Source organism: Pelodiscus sinensis, chromosome 2 (genome assembly GCF_052426305.1).
Source record: "Pelodiscus sinensis isolate ZL-2025 chromosome 2, ASM5242630v1, whole genome shotgun sequence".
Classification (NCBI taxonomy): Eukaryota; Metazoa; Chordata; order Testudines; family Trionychidae; genus Pelodiscus; species Pelodiscus sinensis.
Window position 1 is genome coordinate 199,727,914 of NC_143053.1, and position 20,564 is coordinate 199,748,477.

Here is a 20,564-nt window from a genome sequence, read left to right on the forward strand (position 1 = left end):
ACTTGGACTGTATGCTAAAGGAGGATTGTCATTGTGCCATAGTTAAGAGGAATATTAAATGAACTACACACATATCACACAGACACACGTTCTCATGTGTGACATATTCTGTCCAGTGCACAGAAACTACACAAGCAAGTATACAGCACAGCAAGCATCACTCCACTCATGAATTTGTGTGCAGTACTGTATTGTTCCTGTTGTTGTTTTTGAAATACATGCATTTATGGCACATTTCTGATTCTAACATTCTAACAGCCAAATACAGTGCACTTTATTTTAGTGTTTATTGGAACTTCACTTTCGTAAAAAGTTAAACATGCAGTAGTCTATTTAATTTTTAATTGCTGGGTGAATGCAGAAAATCTCTACTTATATATTGCTATAGTCAGCTAGCTGTACATTTATTTACAAAATGAGGGTAAAATATGCATTCTTAATATCCCTCTTAGAGAATGCTCCTGTTACAAGTTCAAAGCAGGGAAGAGCAAAATAAACAGCAGTTTACCAACATTTTAAAATTAAAACTGCACCTAAGAGGACTAATGGTCACTTTCTTTTTCAGTAACTTCTCTAACCTATGCTAATAAGTAAACTTACAGATTTTCTTCATTTAGCATTTCTCATTATTAATAAATTTTGCACTGACAACTACAAAGTGAACACTTTGGATTTATGCATCTAACCTAATTACATATGCTGCATGTACGCATTTCATTATTTACTTGACAGATTCATTCCTTGACATCATAAATAATTAAAGAAGGATCAAATATTAACAATCAGACACATGTTAATTCTCCTCAGATCTCTGGAAACAAACACATTTTATTTTCTGTTTAACAGAATAATATGTTTTCATCAGAAGGGCTGATGCCTTTTGCTAATAAGCAAATTTTTTGCTCTTCATTTTTATTTTACTTAAAATGAAAAATTAAAAGGTACAACTGTTCCGTGGTTCCTGGAAAACTTGCAACTATTTTTAATAATCAAAAAATGTTAGTAATTTCCTGACAGCTAATAAATGAACCTCTCTAGTCTGGCACACTCTAGTCCTGCAACATCCGTGGTCCGGCATGATTTTAGTTGGTTGGATGTCCACTTTTCATGGGTGTGGCCAAGTTTCCCATGGTCCCATAAAGTTGGTTTACAGCCACCAGCCCAGACTCTCAGGCTACATCTACCCTGGCATGATCTTGCGCAAAAACTCTTTAGCGCAAGAGTTCTTGCGTTAAAGTAGTTGTGCAAGAGAGCATCTATACTGGCATGTGCTTTTGCGCAAGAGCATCCATACCAGTGTGGACTCTCTCTTGCGCAAGAAAGCTCTGATGGCCATTTTAACCAAAGGTTTTCTTGCACAAGAAATTCATGTTGCCAGTCTACACTGGTCTCTTGCGCAAGAACAGTTGCGCAAAAGGGCTTATTCCTGAGTGGGAGCATCAGAGTTCTTGTGCAAGAAGCCCTGATTTCATACAGTAGAACATCAGTTTACTTGCACAAGAACACACGGACAATGCAGACAGGCAGCAAGTTTTTGCGCAAGAGCGGACGCTTTGGCGCAAGATCACGCCAGTGTAGAGACAGCCTCAGTGTTTTGTGCTGTTATTTGACTCTAACTTACCTCTAAATTTTCTGAGCAGCAAGTAAGCAGGGGAAGTGTTGGTAATGCTAGACAATATTGACCTCTGAGGGTATGTCTACACTAGCTCATTAATTCAAGCTAGGTAGGCAAATCAGGCAACCGGAGTTGCAAATGAAGCCCGGGATATTTATAGAATGAGGTGTAACAGTTCGAACTAAGGGGGATTTAAAAATGGCGGCCAGACGAGAACATGTAAATAAAGCCCAGGATATTTAAATCCCAGGCTTCATTTGCAACTCCAGTTGCCTGATTTTCCTACCTAGCTCGAATTAATGAGCTAGTGTAGACATACCCCTAGGCTGCATCTAGACTGGCATGATTTTCCGGAAATTCTTTTAACAGAAGTTTTTCCGTTAAAAGTATTTCCGCAAAAGCGCGTCTAGATTGGCACGGATGCTTTTGCGCAAAAGCATCCGTGGCCAGTCTAGACGCGATTTTGCGCAAGAAAGCCCCGATTGCCATTTTTGCCATCAGGGCTTTCTTGCGCAAAACTGTTCTTCCCTGTCTACAATGGCCCTCTTGCGCAAATATTCTTGCGCAAGAGGGCTTTTTCCCGAGCGGAAGCGTGAAAGTAACATTACAAAGTCAGTGCTCTTGCACAAATTCAAGCAGCCAGTGTTGACAGCTGGCAAGTTTTTGCGCAAAATCTTGCCAGTCTAGACGCACCCCTACAGTCCAACAAACTCTCTGGCTCAGCACCAGTCAAGTCCCAAGGTTGCCATATTAGAGAGGTTCAATCTGTACAGAATGGGAGTGAATATAGCACAGTTTGGTCCAATACTGTGTGCTTCCTGTGAGTCATTAGCATCCTTAACCCCCACTCTTAACTCACACCTTACAGGTTTTGGCTTTTGCTGTTTAACTTTTAAATTATAACTAGAACTTGAAGTGAATTATTTGTGAACTTCTCCACAGTAACAAACCTGTCTGAAGTCTCTTGTTTGTGTGAACTAAATTGACATTTAAATATTTTTCTACACATTATTCAATCTCTCCATTTGATCAGAAATAGTCTCAGGTTTGATCAAATTTACTTTTGGATATCACCTCCCACAATTTCATCATCTTAAAGGTGTTAAAAATTCATAAATTGCCACATTATTCATCATGCAAGATTAATGCCAGCCTGACAGGTTTTGTAAAGATAGGATTTTTTTCTAAGTGCATATAACCATATCTATGTAAGATATACCTCGGTTGTTGAATATTGATTATTCCTCTCTCATTTCTTATTTCTGATGCTAAAGAGAGAATATTAGGGTGTGATTGTCAGGGTTAGTGTCTCTCTGACCTACACTTGTATGATTAATAATTTATGAGTTGATTTGAAATAGATCTCTGTGAAATGAGCTGGCAATAAGCAGAGCTGTCTGAGATGACAAAGATTCAGAACAGGCCAACTCATGTACATCAGCTTCTCAGGTTCAACTTAAAATCAAAATGAAACAAAAACTCAAAATACCTGATGCAGTAGTTAGGAATTTGTTATCTGAGTGCACAAAAAAAATCACTATTTCCTATTAAAAGCTAAATCTGGAAAACAGTTGATGTATCACATGATTTACCCAGCATTGCTCAAGCCTTTCAAGGCACAGTATTGGGGGGGGTACCAGAGGCAAGTTTGGGGGGCAACGAGGAGCTGAGGACAGGGGATGGGGTGCAGTAGTCAGAGCAAGAGCTAGGGGGTCAGGATAGGGGATGGGCCCACTCACCGGCTGCTCCCTGTGTTCGGCCCAAGGGGGGAGCAGCTCCGCAGTTGGGAGGAGACCCTGCCCTTACCCAGTGCTGGTTGGCTGAAAGATGGGGAAGGACACACCTCTCCCAACAGCCTCAGTGGGAGGGGAGGCGCTGAGCAGTGTACCCCAGCTCCAGCCCCCAGAGCTGCCACCATGTGGGCAGCAGTGCAGGGCTAGGTGACGGGGGTGGAGCTAGTGCCTGGGGACTCTGGAGGCTGAGCTAGTAGTGGGGGGGCTATGAGGCCAGGGCTTGCACTGGGTGTTCTGGGGACTGGACCAATATTGGGGGCTAGCATTAGAGGAGGCCTTGGGGGTCTGGGTGCAATGGGGCTCTGGAAACAGGAGGCTGGTACTGGGTGATCTGGTGGCTTTAAGGGACAGGAGAACTGGCACTCAGGCATTTAGGAGGGGGGACTGGCACTGGTGGGCTCTGAGGGTAGGTGGCTGGCATGGGAGGGTTGGGTGCAGGGGACTCTGGGGTCAGTGGCTGGCTCTGGGGAGTAGTGAAGGGTGGGGGACTGTAGGGGTTAGGGCTGGCTCTGGGGGCTGGGCTTTTGGCAGACCAGTAATGTTTTATTTGTGTATTTGCATATTCAGTAGTTACATAATGACTATGCAATTAATATGTTATCGCCAAAAGTTTGTGAATATATTTGCCAGTCCCCATTATCAAAAAGGTTGAGAACCACTGCACCAAGGCACGTGTGAATGTGCAGTACCAGTAGAAACAAAACCTAGCTGTGAGCACTATGCTAATCAGCTGTGCAGCATTTGAATTCTCCTAAGCGGCTGCGTAGTAGGCACACTGTTTACAGGGAGCACTGCCTTTCTCTGTTGAGCCCATCTGGTCCAAGCCAAAGAGGTGCTGAAGCACTGGGCTGAATTCTACACTACCACTTTTGTCAATATTAGATTTATCCAGTGTTGCTCAGTTCTTAACTCAATTCATTTTTTGGAAAATAAAATGAAAATGTACATGCTTTATTGAAACGATTGTATTTTTCAAAAATACAATGTTATTTTATAAAGTTAATTTTTATTTTGGATCTTTTATAAAAAGGAATTGTTAAAATTTTATCCTTTTTTTAAATTTTTTTTAAATGGGAATTCCATCAAGTATATTTTTTTCTTCAATGAACTCTTATTATTCACTATGTTTTAACACAAAAGGGCTATAGTCAACTTGGTTTCCAATAACATTGTCTTCTAGTTTTCAAACCTTAAGCATTGAGGTAGCTGTGCCAAAACAGAGCACTACTTCAAATGTGTCTGTTTTATCTCTTTTCTGTAAGATTTATTGACAAGCAATCCTATCCCATCTTCATCCTATTTTTCTGATTCATCTTGGTTCAGTCTCTTTCAACATAGGCTCAGTTATGTCCATTTTAAGGACTATATTTGATCTGGTGATTCTGTCGCTTTTCTGTTTGGTTTTATGAAAAGCAATCCCATTCCAGGCACATCCTGTTTTCCTGGCACAACCAAACCCTTACCTTGCTTTAAGTTACGATAAGAGGAAGCTGTATACCCAAATTGATGGTCCTAGCTCTTACAGTTTAGGAGGAATTCTTGATCAAACAGAAAAATAAACTCTCTAAAATATATAGAAAATCACTGATGCCATGTGAATATACTCCTCCCCACCCCCGTAAGTTACACCGACTCAAGCTCCAGTGTGGACAGCGCTATATTGGTGGGAGAGCTACTGCTTTTCGGCTTAGAGCAGCTACACCGAGGCTGTGTCTACATTGGCACCCTTTTCCGGAAAAGGGATGCTAATGAGACAAGTCGGAATTGCAAATTCCGCGGGGATTTAAATATCCCCCGCGGCATTTGCATGAACATGGCTGCCGCTTTTTTCTGGCTCGGAGCTTTGCCGGAGAAAAGCACCAGTCTAGACGGGATCTTTCGGAAAATAAAGCCTTTTCCGGAAGATCCCTTATTCGTGATTTTAAGAGGAATAAGGGATCTTCCGGAAAAGGCTTTATTTTCCAAAAGATCCCATCTAGACTGGCGCTTTTCTCCGGCAAAGCCCCGAGCCGGAAAAAAGTGGCAGCCATGTTCATGCAAATGCCGCGGGGGATATTTAAATCCCCGCGGAATTTGCAATTCCGAAGTGTCTCATTAGCATTCCTTTTCCGGAAAAGGGTGCCAATGTAGACACAGCCCGAGTGTTTACAGGACTGCAGCTGCATTAGCGTAGCTATGCGTGTGCCTATAAGATTTCCAGTGTAGCAACAGCCACAGCTGCTATTGAAGTTAAAGATTTGAGGGTACTTTGCATCTCAGGGAAGCCATTCTTGCAGCATTTGGCCTATTAGTTTTAAAATCCCACTGCATTTGTTTTGCAGACTAGGTTCATCACTGAAGGTGGGATCCATCCTGCAAACGTACTCACAACAGTCTCACTTAATTAAAGCCTTGGGGTATGTCTACACTACAGCATTATTTTGAATTAACTTATTTCGAATTAGTTAATTCAAAATAAGCTAATTCAAAATAATGCATCTAGACCCAAAAACTAATTCGAAATAGCGCGTCCACATTGAGTGGACCCTGAATCGAAGGTAAGGCTGGCCAGAACCAGTGCCAAAAGGGCATCAGGGTCGGACTTAGTGTGTGGGGCTGCTGCCTCAGGCTAGCTGAGGTCTGTGCTTAAATGGACCCGACCCCCCCATCCCGGACAGACAGTTCTCAGGTTTCTCTGCTTGCTGGTCCACCTCGCTGAGGGACAGCAAAACATTTGTGTCTCGGAGTGCTCTGCTTGCCCTCACTCGGGACACCACGGCACTCTGCAACATGGAACCAGACCTATCCCCAGGGACTGCGCTGCGTCTCGTGGACACGTTGCCAGCAGCCTGGCTGCACTGTCTGCAGGAGCATGTCCCGGGCAGGGTGGTGCACCCTGCACGAGCAGCTGGTGCAGCTGTAGAGAAAGAAGAGATGTGGTCAGTTTTCCCTGGGGACACAGTGGATGATGCTCAGCCCCCTGCCTCCTCCCCCCCGCGATGTGAGGGCAACCATGCCCTGCACCGTCAGAGCTGATGTGCTTGCACAGAGGCCATGGTCAGGATGTCTGGTTCTCCTCAGGACTAGGAGCTGCTCCAAGACCTCACCCATGCCCCTGTGCCGTGTATAGTGTGGCCGGGGCAGGGGGAGATGTCACCTGCCTCTGTGTAGAGGAGGCGTGTGAAGGGAGAGCGTCCTGCTGGATCCCACCCCAGGGTCAGGAGCGTGTCAGATCTCTTCACACACACGTGCTTATTGGGCCACAGCCCCTGGGTGTCATGCAGCTGGAGCCACCTGCTCAAGGCTGGCATGGCACGTGCTCACACGTGCACAGGTGGCTGCATGATCCGTGAGAGGCATGGCCCACGCACACGGTCCTTGGTCTCCCTCCCCCCCAGGCAGGGGACAGTGCTGGCACTTACCCAGTATGGCCTCCCTGGATGACCCTGCCGACTCCGGTCCTGGAACAGCTGGCGGTGGCCCCTCTGTTGCGCCCGGGTCAGGGCCCTCTGGTTGCGGCTCGCTGTCTCCCAGGCTGGTGTGGACCACCCATCCCCCCAGGAGTTGATCAAGGGCGGGGAAGTAGGGGTAGGTGGCAGCCCTTGCTGCGGCGCCGCCCCTGGTGGCCCTGGTGTACGCCTGCTGCAACTCTTTAACCTTCGGGTGCACCTGCTCCTGGGTGCGCCTGTGGCCTTTCCTGGCCATGGTGGCAGCCATGCAGCCGTAGACGGCAGCATTCCTCTGCCTAGTGCGGAGATCATGGATGTTGGGGGCCTGCCCCCAAACCTCAATGAGGTCCATGATCTCCGCACTAGTCCAGGAGAGCGTGCACCGTCTATGGCCCCTGGCTGGCCCCTGGGTGCTGGGGGACTGGGCGGGGGAGAGCTGGCTGCCACTGGCTGCCATCCTCTGGTCACTGGCTGAGGGTCTGTGGCTGCTGGCTGGCCTGGCTCTTGCACAAGGAATAGCACTTATTTTGAAATAGTTATTTCAAAATAGCGGTAGCGTGGGTGCTCCGCTTCTTCTATTTTGAAATAACTACTTCCCAGAGTCATTGAGAGTAATTACTCTCCAGTACTTCCTAGGGCTCTAAGTCAAGGTAGCACATCCACATTAATGGAGCTTGCCTTGGACTAATTTTGAAGCTTCCCTGTAGTGTGGACATGCTATTTCAATTTTATTATTTTGGGAGTTATTTCAAATTTAGTTATTTAGAAATTATTTCCTAGTGTAGACATGCCCAAACAGAGTCAAGTCCTGGTATGTTTATTCATGGTTCAATACTTTACGCCAGAAATAGACCCCTTGATGCTAATAAGATTATTTGTGAAATCTTGCGCTGTTGAGCAAGTAAATGTATCAGAATAGGATATAAGAGCACCATGCACATTATATGTTCATAGGTGGGGCCTCAGTGGGATTGCTTTTCTGAGTAAGGGTTGCAGGTCCAGGTTATTGGTTACCAACTCTCAGAGTGAGCCCTTCTCCTGTAACAGTGTGAAGTCCAAAACAAAACAAACAACATTAGGAATAATACAGACATGATTTCATCACGATATACACATGCAAAAATTCTATGCCCATTGCTACCCATTGCTCTACAAAAGATATTCTCAGTAGTTTTGTAGTAAAAAAAGGACTAGCTGGTGGTTTACTAATAACAGAGAATCATATTACTGTAATAAACTAATGGCCTAAATGTATACAATTTGGAGACACTACATGGACAATGTTCTTTTCTCAGTTATTTGTAACTCATTGAAATAGTCTTAGCTAGTTTGCCTGTCAGATTCGTTTATGTGATCCTAAAATGCTTAATCTGGATGGAGACATATCACAGAGATTTTTCTTCTGCGATGTGCTACAAAAAATGTGGCTCAAGTAAGCGTGTGGTTTACCTTTATGTGAAGGAGAATGTTATTCAAAGCATCATATAGCCAACATGCGGAAACCTAGAAACTAGTTAATGCCTTGTAACAAGTCTGAAATGAAGATGTTCAACCAAGAAAATGACATTAAGCAGCTCTAGCTAAGGCAGAAAAGAACAGCTTGTCAGAATCAGGTGAGTGTTGTAGTGACATATAGACAATAAAATGGGATGACACAGGCTCTTCTCAGTGGGAGTGTTTTCTCTTGCTGTCTCTGGGGAGCTTCAGTGCACTTTCTTTGTAGGAAACCTTTCTGCTAAAAAATGGCAGCAAGCCCCTTGGAGGTCTTATTAAAATTCTTCTTCTGAGCTGTAAAATATGTTGTGTATGGCAGATGACAGTACCCCAACAGTTAATGCTGTATAGTGTAAAAGAAAGTAGCAGAGGTCGTCATACCAGCTACTGACATATTCCAGGAAAACTGCACAGTTGGCATCTTGGAACAGGAAATTAATCAGGAGGGAGAATTGGTTCATAATCCCATGTGCAGCAGGTGTCTAAAGTTATTATTTATTATTTACCATGCATAACATCACATGTGCATTGTACAGGCAAATATAGGGGTAAGGTGTGTGCTCAAAAGAACTGATAATTTACACATCTGATCCTGAAAGTTGCTGAGGGCCTCCTGGGGGGAACTGAGCACCTTCATCTCTAACTGAAGATAATTTTGGCACATCTCAGGAAGTCCTTCTTGTCTTTCTGACATAAACACTCATACTGAGACCTTCTAAGTCTTGCAAATAAAGGGAGGATTTGTCTCTTGCCGTGCAACCTTAGGTAAGTCAAATCCTTGAACTCCCCGTACTTCAAGTTTCTACATCCATATATTATTAGTAGCTTCCTACATGACAGGAGAGCTTTGAGACTTCAGCCTGAGGGAGACTGGATACACATACCAGAAATATGCAGACAAGACCCAGATGATAGACACCACTCCCAAAGGAGATCCCAGAATTAGCATGTGGTTGAAGCTTAGCCAATGGAAGCTAAACTAAAGCAAAACAAAAGCCGAGGGGTAGCAGAGTTAGTCTGTACAGGATAAACTTAAAAAACAACAAATAGTCTGGTAGCACTTTAAAGACTAACAATGTGAGTCTACATGTTTTGTTAGTCTTTAAAGTGCTGCCAGACTATTTGTTGTTTTTAAAGCAAAACAGACCTGAGAATAGTGGAACAGGGAAATAGTTCAGAGGACTGGGTGAAATAACAACTGAGGGTCTCTCTCCTCCATTCATTAAAGGAGTGAACAGTCTCTAGGTCATTCTAAACCAGAAGCATCTTCCTCCTGAAATTAGGACTATTGACTCTAGATTTATCATCAATGCATTCATGGCAGGAAAAGCTTATTTCCAGCCCATCAGGAATGACAATGAAGAAGCTAGACATGGAGATAATAGTCCCTTAGCAAGAGAGAATTGAACAGGGGAGAACTGTCTTCTTGCAGACTTGCTACAAAGACATGTGTCCAGGTCACCTGATGCTGGAATTCATCTTGATTTTTTTACTTTTCCACAGAGGTGTTAGGGAATCAAACAAAAGCTTCCCATCCTAGGGAAATTCTATATCAGGTAAGGAAAGTAAACAGATATGGTTTTCAGCTGGCTTTACAGACTCCCTCTCATTCCCCAAGGTATACATGAAAATGCCTGGAAACAAAAAGATTGTAACGAGAGAGGTGGAAGAGAACTGCTGGACTCAGGTGAGAAAGGACATCTCCGGCCTGAGATGGACTGCCTGAAATAAGAACTAAGATGAGAAATTATGATCTGTAACAAATTGTCTTAGGCTATGTCTACAGTACATGCTTTGCCGGAAGAGGCAATGCAAATGAAGCACAAATTAGCATTTGCTCATGCTTCATTTGCATAATCTCTTCCAATCTGTTTTGCATAAGAGGTTTTTGCGCAAAAACAAGCAGTGTGGACGCTTCGGTTTTACGCAAAAAGAAACCCTTTTTTGCTCAAGATCCTTATTCCTCCTTATGCTGGTAACCCCGCTTTCATTAGGAGTAAGGGAAGTCAAAGGAAGAGTGTTCTTTGTTCAACTTCCTGCTGTGTACACAGTGCCAAAAGCCGAGTTAAGTTACTTCGACTTCAGCTACTCATTTAAAGTAGCTGAAGTTGCGTATCTTAATTCGACTTTGTCCTGTAGTGTAGATGTACCCTTAGTGTATTAGGCTTAGCTGGCATATTTTGTTTTATTTTGCTTAGTAACTTACTTTGATCTGTCTGCTATTACTTGCTTAAATCCTACTTCTTATCTAATCTAATCTATCTATCTATCTATCTGCGTGCATCTGTTTGTCCATTTGTTCAAGAACTCCTCCTAACCTGTAAGAGCTGGGACCATCAAATTTGGTATGCAGCTTCCTCTTACCCTAACTTACACCAAAGTCAAGGTTTGGTTGTGCCTTGGAAACAGGAAGTGCGAGGAATGGGACTGTTTCCCATAACATGGAAAAGGAGGGAGCAGAGAGAAGAGGAATGCAAAAAGGAGGGGCACATAGAGAGGAGAGACATGATACTGGAGGGGGGCAGCTGCAGAGGGGAGCAGTCCCCCAAAGCCTGGCCTCTCCACAGACAGTCTACAGGCTGTGGGGGAGAAGGCGCTGCTGGAGGGGGCAGCTCCCAGAGCTTCGATTCCCCAGACAGACTGCAAGGGTGTCACTGCAGGATGGGGCATTCCCTAGAGACTTGACCCTTCTGCAGGCCATGGGGGTGGAGTGCTGGAGAGGGTCCCCCCCCCCCCCAGACAGCCTGCAGGCTGTGGGGAGGACAACTAGGGGGTTCCATTTGCAGGGGAGTCCTGCCCCAACCCCTGGTAGAGTCCCTGCAGGAGCAGTGCCATCCTCATTGCCACAGGCAGCCCTGGTAACCCCCCCACCTCCTAACCCCCTGCCCTGAGTCCTGCACCTCCCACCTGCCTTGACTTCATAACCTCCTATCCCTGCCCTGAGCCCCTCCACCTCCCAATCCTCTGCCCTAAGCTACCCCTCCCCTGCCCCTCCTCACTCCCAAACTCTCACTCTAGCCTTCATTTTCAAAAAATACAATCACTGAAGTAACAGACCCGAGCAATGCCGGGTACATCTGCTAATACTTAATACAATCACTTTTGTTTATTATTAAGCCCAGTATAGATAACTGTTATGGGGGGAAGCAGGTATGCATCTCTCTCTTTCATTCATAAAGGGGGTGAACAATTTATGAGGTTGCTTCTGTATAAAACTTTTAAACAGATTAAGATGGATTTATCTGGGGTTCTGGTCCTATTGAGGCTGTGCAGCTGGTGCTATGTTATGTCCCTGTGACTGAGCCTTCCGAAAGCTGAGCTGCTTGCAGTGCTTGTGTTGCTCTGCTGTGGGCTGTGACCCCACATCTGTGCCATTGCTGAGAGAGACTGGAGGGTTTAGCTCAGTAGGACAGGGTAGTGGGGTGCCCCAGAGAACAGATAGGTGGACTCAGTGGTGACATCAGGTGACAGTCTCAAGGGGATCTCTGTATCCAAGCCCAACACGACATGGACCAAGCCACAATGATCCACATATTTGTGACCTCCTGATTGTTACTGCAATGCATTGTACTGTGATGCACCATCTCAGGATAAAATTCAGCTGGTACAAAATATAGCAATTACTCTCCTCTGTTAAGTAACAAGGTCAATGCAAACATATCTTTGTAATGCTTTCTGCATCCTACACTGACTTCCTAAAGAATTTTGGACTGAATTCTAGGTGCTGTTCTTGATCTTATTGGTTCCAATCCTGCCAATGCTGAGCACTCTGACCTTGGTCTAGCAAAGCACTTAAGTATGTGAATCTTGTGGTCTTTCGAAGGAAATGTAAGACCCAGGCCTTTCCAACAAGAACCAACCCTACCCAGGCAAATGGGAAACAAGGAGGGGTACCTAATATGAAATTCATACTAAGTGAATGGATGTTAGTCAAGGGAAAGAAGAGAAAGAGTCTCTTACTATAGGATCATGGAACAGAGGGACAGAACAAGAGCTCAATTATTTACAGATCCTGGCCTTTATTAAATTTATTGTAATGCATTCAGAGGCCCTGGTGATTAGTTAAGGAGACAGACAGACATATGGCAAAGCATCTGAGGTCCTCAGATGCAGCCCCTGACGCCACTGCGTATAGCAGAGGATGGGTAGGAGTAAAGGAGTCAATTGTGGTTCCTTGAGTCTCAGGCTGTCTCTATGCCAGACGTGCTATAGGTTCGAGCTAATGGGGGGTGAAAGCTGTATTGTTTTACATGAAGAATATAAAATCAGGGCTAATCCTGTAAAATCCTACTCAAGTGTGCCTTAGACACAGGCTTAAGGATTCTTTCTGACTGTCAAGTTTGAGGAAATGAGTCTTAAATATTGAACAAGAAAATGTGTTTCTCTGTAATTGCTTGATAGCCACTGGGTTAGCAATGGAAGACAAAAATCTTACTCTGAGTGCACGTGATTTCTGGTAACATGCACACAGACATGTGAAATAAGAAACAAAATTGTGTTTTGTTTTTAAATGCAAGCAGTTTGCATAATTTTTGCTGGTAAGAAACCTCTACACAGGGCATTAAGGGGAAAAGACCTATTCAGAAAACAAAATCTAGATCTCAACACTTTTTTCAAGATATTTCGTTAAATCGATTGTCATGTGCTACCAAGTTTTATATCTAAAATGACAAGCTATAAAATGAGGTTAATTTTGATGAACTAATTTTATTATAATATGGGGAAATAATAATAGAGGGCCATAGCATAGCATAACTTGAACAACAGAACACCCACTTATTGGGAGTTTTGCTTGAAACTAACATTCCAATGTGGCCCAGATTTATTATAAGGTATATTTAAGAGCTGATTCTGCAACTCAGGCCCGGCCTTAGGGCTGGGCAAACTGGGCCTTTGCCCAGGACTCCTTAGCCAGAGAGTGAGGGACAACTGGGCATGGGTGTTGCTGGGCAAAGGGGGTGGAAGGTACTGGGCTGGGGGGCAGTGTGGCAGGACATGCTGGAAGCACAGGGCTGGGTTTGGGGGTACATATGGGAGGAAAGTGTATGGGTTGAGATGAAGGGGGCATTGTGCAGAGGTTATGGGCAAAGAGGCACAGTGCAGGGGCTAGTAGTAAAGAGAGCACAGGATGGAGGTGCAGGGGTTGGGGGCCCATGGGTGCCAGGGGGAATGGGCAGTGCTATGCCCATAAGGGTAAGGGGCACCAAAACACACATTAACTCTGGGCTCCATTTTCCCGTAAGGCCGGCCCTGCTGCCACATTTACACAGTGAGTAGTACTTACTTATGCTAGGCCCAATAATTTTAATGGGGGCTACTAATTATTGCAGGATCAGCCCAACATCAGTATCTTTCCTATGACTTCTAATCAATGTCTATTCTACTTTCTCAGGCACCAATTCCAAAGACATTAACAAGACTACAGCATTGGTACTAGCTTCCCTAAAAGGAAATTCTGTCGATACTACCCATTTAATGGATTTGTACAAGCATACACTCATGACCTTTCTTTTCTCTCCCCTTCTCGGACTGTAATGAACAAGATGAGTTGGCTGACTCTTCCTTCCCCGGAATAAACACTTAAGTCTATGTTAGGTGGTATAGGCTGAAAAACACTTCGACCAATGTTATCAAATGTGACTAGTGACTTTGGGTGCCCTCGTGTTTGAGTACCAACCTGAAAGACACCAAAAGGGGCCTGATTTTGAGCTCATTGCCCTCTGAAAATTAGGCATTTTTGAGATGTCTTGAGTTTGGCATTCAGAAACTGAAGCCCCAAAAATCATATTTTAAAAAGAACTCTGACCAGTACTTTTTTGGGGACAGATTTAAAATAAAGCTTGTCACCTAGCATCTCCCATTGGACAGGCTGGTAGAATGCAGGATTTGGAAACAGACATTACTTTTCCTTTCCAAGGTCTGTGAAAGAATTTCTGTGCAACCATGGGTAAGTCATTTAACTACCCTTACTCTATGGCTCTGTTTTCCCATCTATAAAACAATAGTATCCCTGAGGTGTTTTGAAGACTAATTAATTAATGTTTGCAAAGTGCTTTGAGATCTTTGGATGGATTACAGGAAATATATTTTTATTAATCCCCCAGTATCCATCCTTCAGCATCATATGTCAATGATGTTGTGAAGAGTCGCAACTGAAAGGGTGTTTAAGATCTGCTGTCAAAACGCTATCACCAAGATCAACTGACAGTATATAGCAGTCAAGCTTTCTTTAACAGTTCTCTATTTTATGGACCCAGAATGATTTTGCTGATCTAGATAGATGAAGAGTCATATTCTTTTTCTTTCCCCATTTCCTTAGCCTTTATGAAGCAGCAATAACAAAGGACACTGAAGTGCCATCTTTTATCACCACCAAGAAGTAGCAATAATTGAGAAGCTTAACATGAACAGTGCGTATAATACATTTTACTGCCCTGTACTATGAAACTAGTCAAGCAATTGCTATACGTAACGTACAGTATAGATGAAGCTGTTTCTTGATGCTCGGTGAAATCAATATGGCAAAATTTCCATTGTGGAGTCAAGATTTCATTCTGATAATGGTGGGGAGAGTATTCAATGATATGCTGCTTTACAACCCATCTAGCCTTATACTAAATTCCCCAGGGAGAAGAAGTGGGCCCCAAATATTGCCAAACACCACAGAAAGCAAAATATAGTTCTGTGTCTACAAAAAACACTGAGGGCTTGTCTACATGGGGACTGTACAGGGCAGTTAATGTGAAACAGTTAGTGTATGCATTAAAACTGCAATAGCGTTTCCATACTAGCCCACTGGAGGCAGTGGGATTGTGGGTCCTGGGACAAGGTGGGCAGGTGGGTCCACACCCCTAGAAAGGATGGGGCCAAGGGCAATGAGCCATTAGGGCACATCTACACAGCAGAGCAATAGTCAAATTAAGCTACGCAACTTCAGCTACATCAATTGCGTAGCTGAAATCGAAATAGCTTCATTTGGCTTTTGGCGCTGTCTACACAACGGGAAGTCAAAGGAAGAGCACTCTTCCTTCAACTTCCCTTACTCCTCGTGAAATGACAGTTACAGGAGTTGGAGTAAGAAGTCCTCCAGCTTGCCACTATTTCAAAATAATGGCTTGTTGTTTAGACAAGCTTTTTGTTATTTCAGAATAGTAAATTATTCCAAAATAATGCTGCTATGTAGACATCCCCTGAGTGTCATTCAGACCACAGCACACACACACCCCGACTCAAGCCCTTGGAGCCGTACAGAGCCCCAGAGCATCGCTCCAGTAGCAATTCAAAGGGACCCAGTGCTTTGGCTGTTGATAATGCCATAGACAGGAGCTCCAGGCCCTGGTGCAATTTCCCTTTTTGCCACTCCCCCCCACACACATTGTTGGGCTTGACTGGGGGGGGGGGCAGGACATTCTGATTGTACCCTAAGTTTCCTGCTACACTGCATAGCACTGGCATAGGGTGGGGGGTAGGGGGTGCAATCCCGACTAGTGAGGGGTTGTGTCTCCATCTGTCTTGTAATCCTGTGGGCATGAAATGCACTGGTAGTGTGGTTCCCAGCCAGGACACCAGCAACCAGCAGACAAACATGCAGGTCATACCAGAGTATCTATGAGCTGTACAACCCTCGATCAGCAACTCTGGCTCCAGCAGTCTGTCTATACTACAACTGACTTCACTCCCGCTACCACCAGCCTTAGTTACTACTTGCAAGGTAACCCTAACTCACTTCCAGTCCCAATTTTCCCCCAAACTGTGTCCTCTGCAGTTGCCCTGCCCTCTCCTGGACAATTCAGTGATGTAATACGTTTCCTTTGCCTCATAAAGAAACAAAAGCTCATTACAGCTTATTAATTTGACTGAGGTAAATACACTTTTCCCTTCAAATAGCACTAAGGTAGTTTATAGTAAAAATAAAACAGATTTGTTAACAGTAGGACATAGGTTAAGTGATGCTAAGGGAAAGACATAAAAATAAAGATAGTTACAAGCAAATAAAAGTGAAAAAAGCATTTAAAAGTCTAACACTTAATCTAGCAAGATACAGGTTTTGTTTAAGATGGTTCCTATCACCAGTCACTCTTATTCCCAGCCATGGCTGACTTTCCTTCTGTTAGAACGTTCCACAGAAGCACAAGGGTTCCCCGGTCTTGCAGGTTTCTCATCTATATTCAGTTCTCAGAGACTGCAATCCCTTCTTGAAGGACCCATCTTTCTCAGCTTGCAAGAGTTGTGGCCCTTGTGACTTGTTCAGTGATGGACATCAAAATGGCTTTCTGTCTCTGCTTAAATCTCTCAAAGCTTAGTAACCTTATTTCAAGATGCAGAATGACTTCATGCTATTCTCCCATTTAAGTGTAGAGCCCTGCAAATCCATAGCATTGCATTTCATATTCGTGGGTATCTGCATGGATGTGGATACAGATGCAGATATCTGCGGTTCATTCTTGTGGATACACATGCAGATGAGGATACAAATTTTGTATCAAGAAACCTGCAATTTGTGGATATCTGCTTTATATCTGCAGGTATCTGCATCTGTGGATGTCAATGTGGATATCCATGGCTCATTTTTGCAGATACAGGTATGGATGTGGACACAAATTTTGTATCCTTGCAGGGCTCTATTCATGTGGGATTGCCCTTCCTTTGCTGATGTGAATATCAATAAAGTATCCGTGGTTTTTGTCACACATGGGATCACCACTATTTACTTCTCTCCATTCTCAAAACTGACCACCTAGTGAATTATTAGATTTCCAGTGAGTAATTACTTGATACCTTTTAAATACAGTTTATAACCATAATGAGCTGGGGTACACTGAATTAGTCAAACCAGATGAAACTTATTTACTAGTGAGGTCCGTGGTCTGTGGCACTGGGATGATCTTATGCTAACAATGGGCAGCTACACACTACAGTGAAAAGCACAGAGAGATGAAGCATGAGAGGAGAAATATGAGAAACAGAAATGAGAATGCTGTTTACAGCCTGACTCATCATAATTACTATTTATTATCTGGCATTCAAGAAACAGGACCAAGAGAAAAAGTACACCCCTAAAAATGTTATAATACATTACAATATGAATTAGAAAACAAAATGAGCAGATGTTCATCTACTGTGTTTTGCATAAATAAATATATGGAGATATACCTATCTGATAGAACTGGAAGGTACCTTCAGAGGTCATTGAGTCTAGTCCCCTGCCCACACAGCAAGACCAAGTATCATCCCTGACAGAATTACCGCAGATCCCTAAGTGGCCCTCTCAAGGATTGAGCTCACAACGCTGCATTTAGCAGACCAATGCTCACACCACTGAGCTATCCCCCTTGAAGGATCAAAAAAAAAAAATACATCCTGATAATATTTGAAAATGTTCCTAAGCTCAAATCAAACTTTCATCCAGTTACACGCAAAAATTAACTATATTCAAAAAGGACACTTATTGGTTCAAAGACAATGTATTTTTTAATCTAAGTTGCCTGCAGGAAAGGCCATTTTTTCAATCTGAATTTAAGCAGCAAAGAAGATGACACTAAAACAATGATAACAATACACCATTTTAATGAAATCCTGGCCCCACAGAAATCAATGAAAACTTGGCCATTGACCTTAGCGGGGCCACCATTTCATCCTCCATCAGGTCTATGCAGATATTTATATTTACCCTCTGTAAATAAATTAAACTTTAAGTGTATTCTCCAGGTACAAAATATCTGAAGCAAAAAATGAATTAGTTTGTAAAGTTTGACTATACTGAATGGAAATATACAGTTTTTGCCTTGCCTTGTATGTTGGCCATCTCAAAAACCAAATAAAAATCTGATCTTGAAGTTTCTATGACACTTGATGCTTGTTTTTTAACCAAATGTCACTAATAACCACCACTAACTTTCATTTTGCAAGCATCCAAAATACTAGATAATATTAAGAAAGGAATGTAAATGATTCATACTTTGAATTTGTTCATGCAAAAGAAGCAGAGGATGGACATGTTTAAAAACACAGCACCTACCAATAAACAAACCCTTAAACATGCTCTGTTTTGTTTTTAAATAATGTTAAATTTCACCATATGCCAGCATATAATTTAACAAGGAAATTAGTTACACTTAATCAACATTTAATGAAAATAAAAATTTGGTAAAATGTATTGTTACAGTGTATACTGAGTAGCACGCTGCTCTTGTTCACTAAGAAAAGCAAGTAAAGAATCAGTGAAGCAACTTTGAGGACAGATTAATGTAAATCTGTAAAAGATAAATGTTATTTTACCTGTGGGTAAATAAGATCTCCATGGCATATGTTAAGATTAATGTAGCAGCAAGCAATAAGAAGAAGATACACTTTAAATGATCAACATGCACTCTGATCTTTTATTTAAATAAAATCAGTTCAAACTATTACCAGTATTATCATCTGACATTTTTGTGAGCAGTCTGAAGGCCACCATTATGCTAGGCACTATCCAAATACATGGTAAATATAGGGCCACTTAAAGAGTGCACTGTTTTTGGTACCACATTTGCCCCTTGCTATGTGTTGTGGTTTTACAGCCATATATGCCTTGTTTAATGCTTCTTTCGCACTCACTATTGTGCAGAAGAGAGACCCAGCTCATTGATTATGCAGGAAAAACACTGAAAGTGACTAGATACAACTTGCTGTCAAATGCACAACCTAGAGAAACAAGAAAAAAGGGAGAAATATTTTTTTCTAACGTGTCAGTAGACTGTATTATAGGTTGAACCTCTCTAATCTGGCACTCTCTTGTCTGGCAACAGTGATAGTCCGACATAATTTTAGTTAGCCAGATGTCCATTTATCATTGGTGTGGCAAGTTTCCCGTGGTCCCATAAAGTTTATTTGCAGCCACCAGTCCTAGCTCTCAGTGTTCTGTGCTGTTATTTACTTCCAATTTACCCTTAAATGTCTTCTAAGAGACCACAAAACCATGGAAGTGTTGGTAATGCTACTAGACAATATTGACCTCTTGTGGTTCGGCAAATTCTCTGGTTTGGCACCAGTCAGGTCCTGAAGGTGTCAAACTAGGGAGGTTCAATCTATAGTAATAATAGGAGGTAAAGACTTCATGGACTGAAATGTGATTTTTAAGTAGCTGGGGTCTAGTTCAGTGCATTTAATGTTACTTCTAAAAACTGTATCCGTTTTCTGCACGGTAATTTATGGCTTGCCAAGGAAAGATAAAAGGTGTAAGACTGTTTCCTTCCAGTTATAAATTGGAGTCTGGATACCTTATTATTACACTAGTGCCTGGAGATCACAATGGAGATTGAGGCCCCTTTATGCTAGAGCCAGTACAAATAGATAGTAAAAGACAGTCCCTAAATAGGGAAAACAGACAAAGGGCAGGAAAGGTAGTATTATTACCCTCCATTTTACAAATGGGAAACTGAGGCACAGGAGAATTCAGAATTTGTGGAGAAGCCAGAAATTTAGCTTAGGTCTCCTGACCATAAAATCATTTTGAACATTGCTGAAGAGATAACTCATAAATTATGCCCAGTGGAACTAGGGCACATATTGAAGTTCAGGCACCAACAGATTCATTATTTTTGCACAAGTCTCCGTGTAGCCCACTATCTAGGAGACAGCAGTAAGAGTGCTCCAGAGGTGGCCAGTCTCCATTCTGAATTGCCCTGGTATGCTCACTTACAATTAAAGATTTGCACCAACTCCCTTTTGGTAAACCTAGAATCTTCTTCTGCAGCCTTTGATTCAGTCTGCAAATGATCTGAAGATGCCCCCACCCTCTTAAACTTCCTCCAGAACATCTTCAGCCTGTAGCCTTGCCCTCTCCCTTTAGCTACGGGGAGCTGCACTCTCATTTATGACTGATATTACAGTTTTTCTTTCAGCAGCAATTGCATGGGCCCCACATAAATATTAGCAGAGTGAGCAAAAGGGCCACTCTTTTGAACACTACCAGGGAAATATCTCCTACCTTCCCCCCCACACACCTTTTTGTCTCCCCTCTCACCCATTATCCCTTTAATGCAGAGCAGGGTTGCTGATTACAAAAGAGGCAGTTTGACTCCAGCAATAGGTCTTCTTCACTGATCCTCGCTGTCATGGAAATTTCAGCTGCTGCAAGAATAAGAGGTTCAATCCATATTTGCCAGCTCTAATATGAAATCTGTCAGGGCCCAAATTAATGAGTTCCAAATTCCTTACATCACGATAACAGGTTAAGACTGGTCAATTAATTAC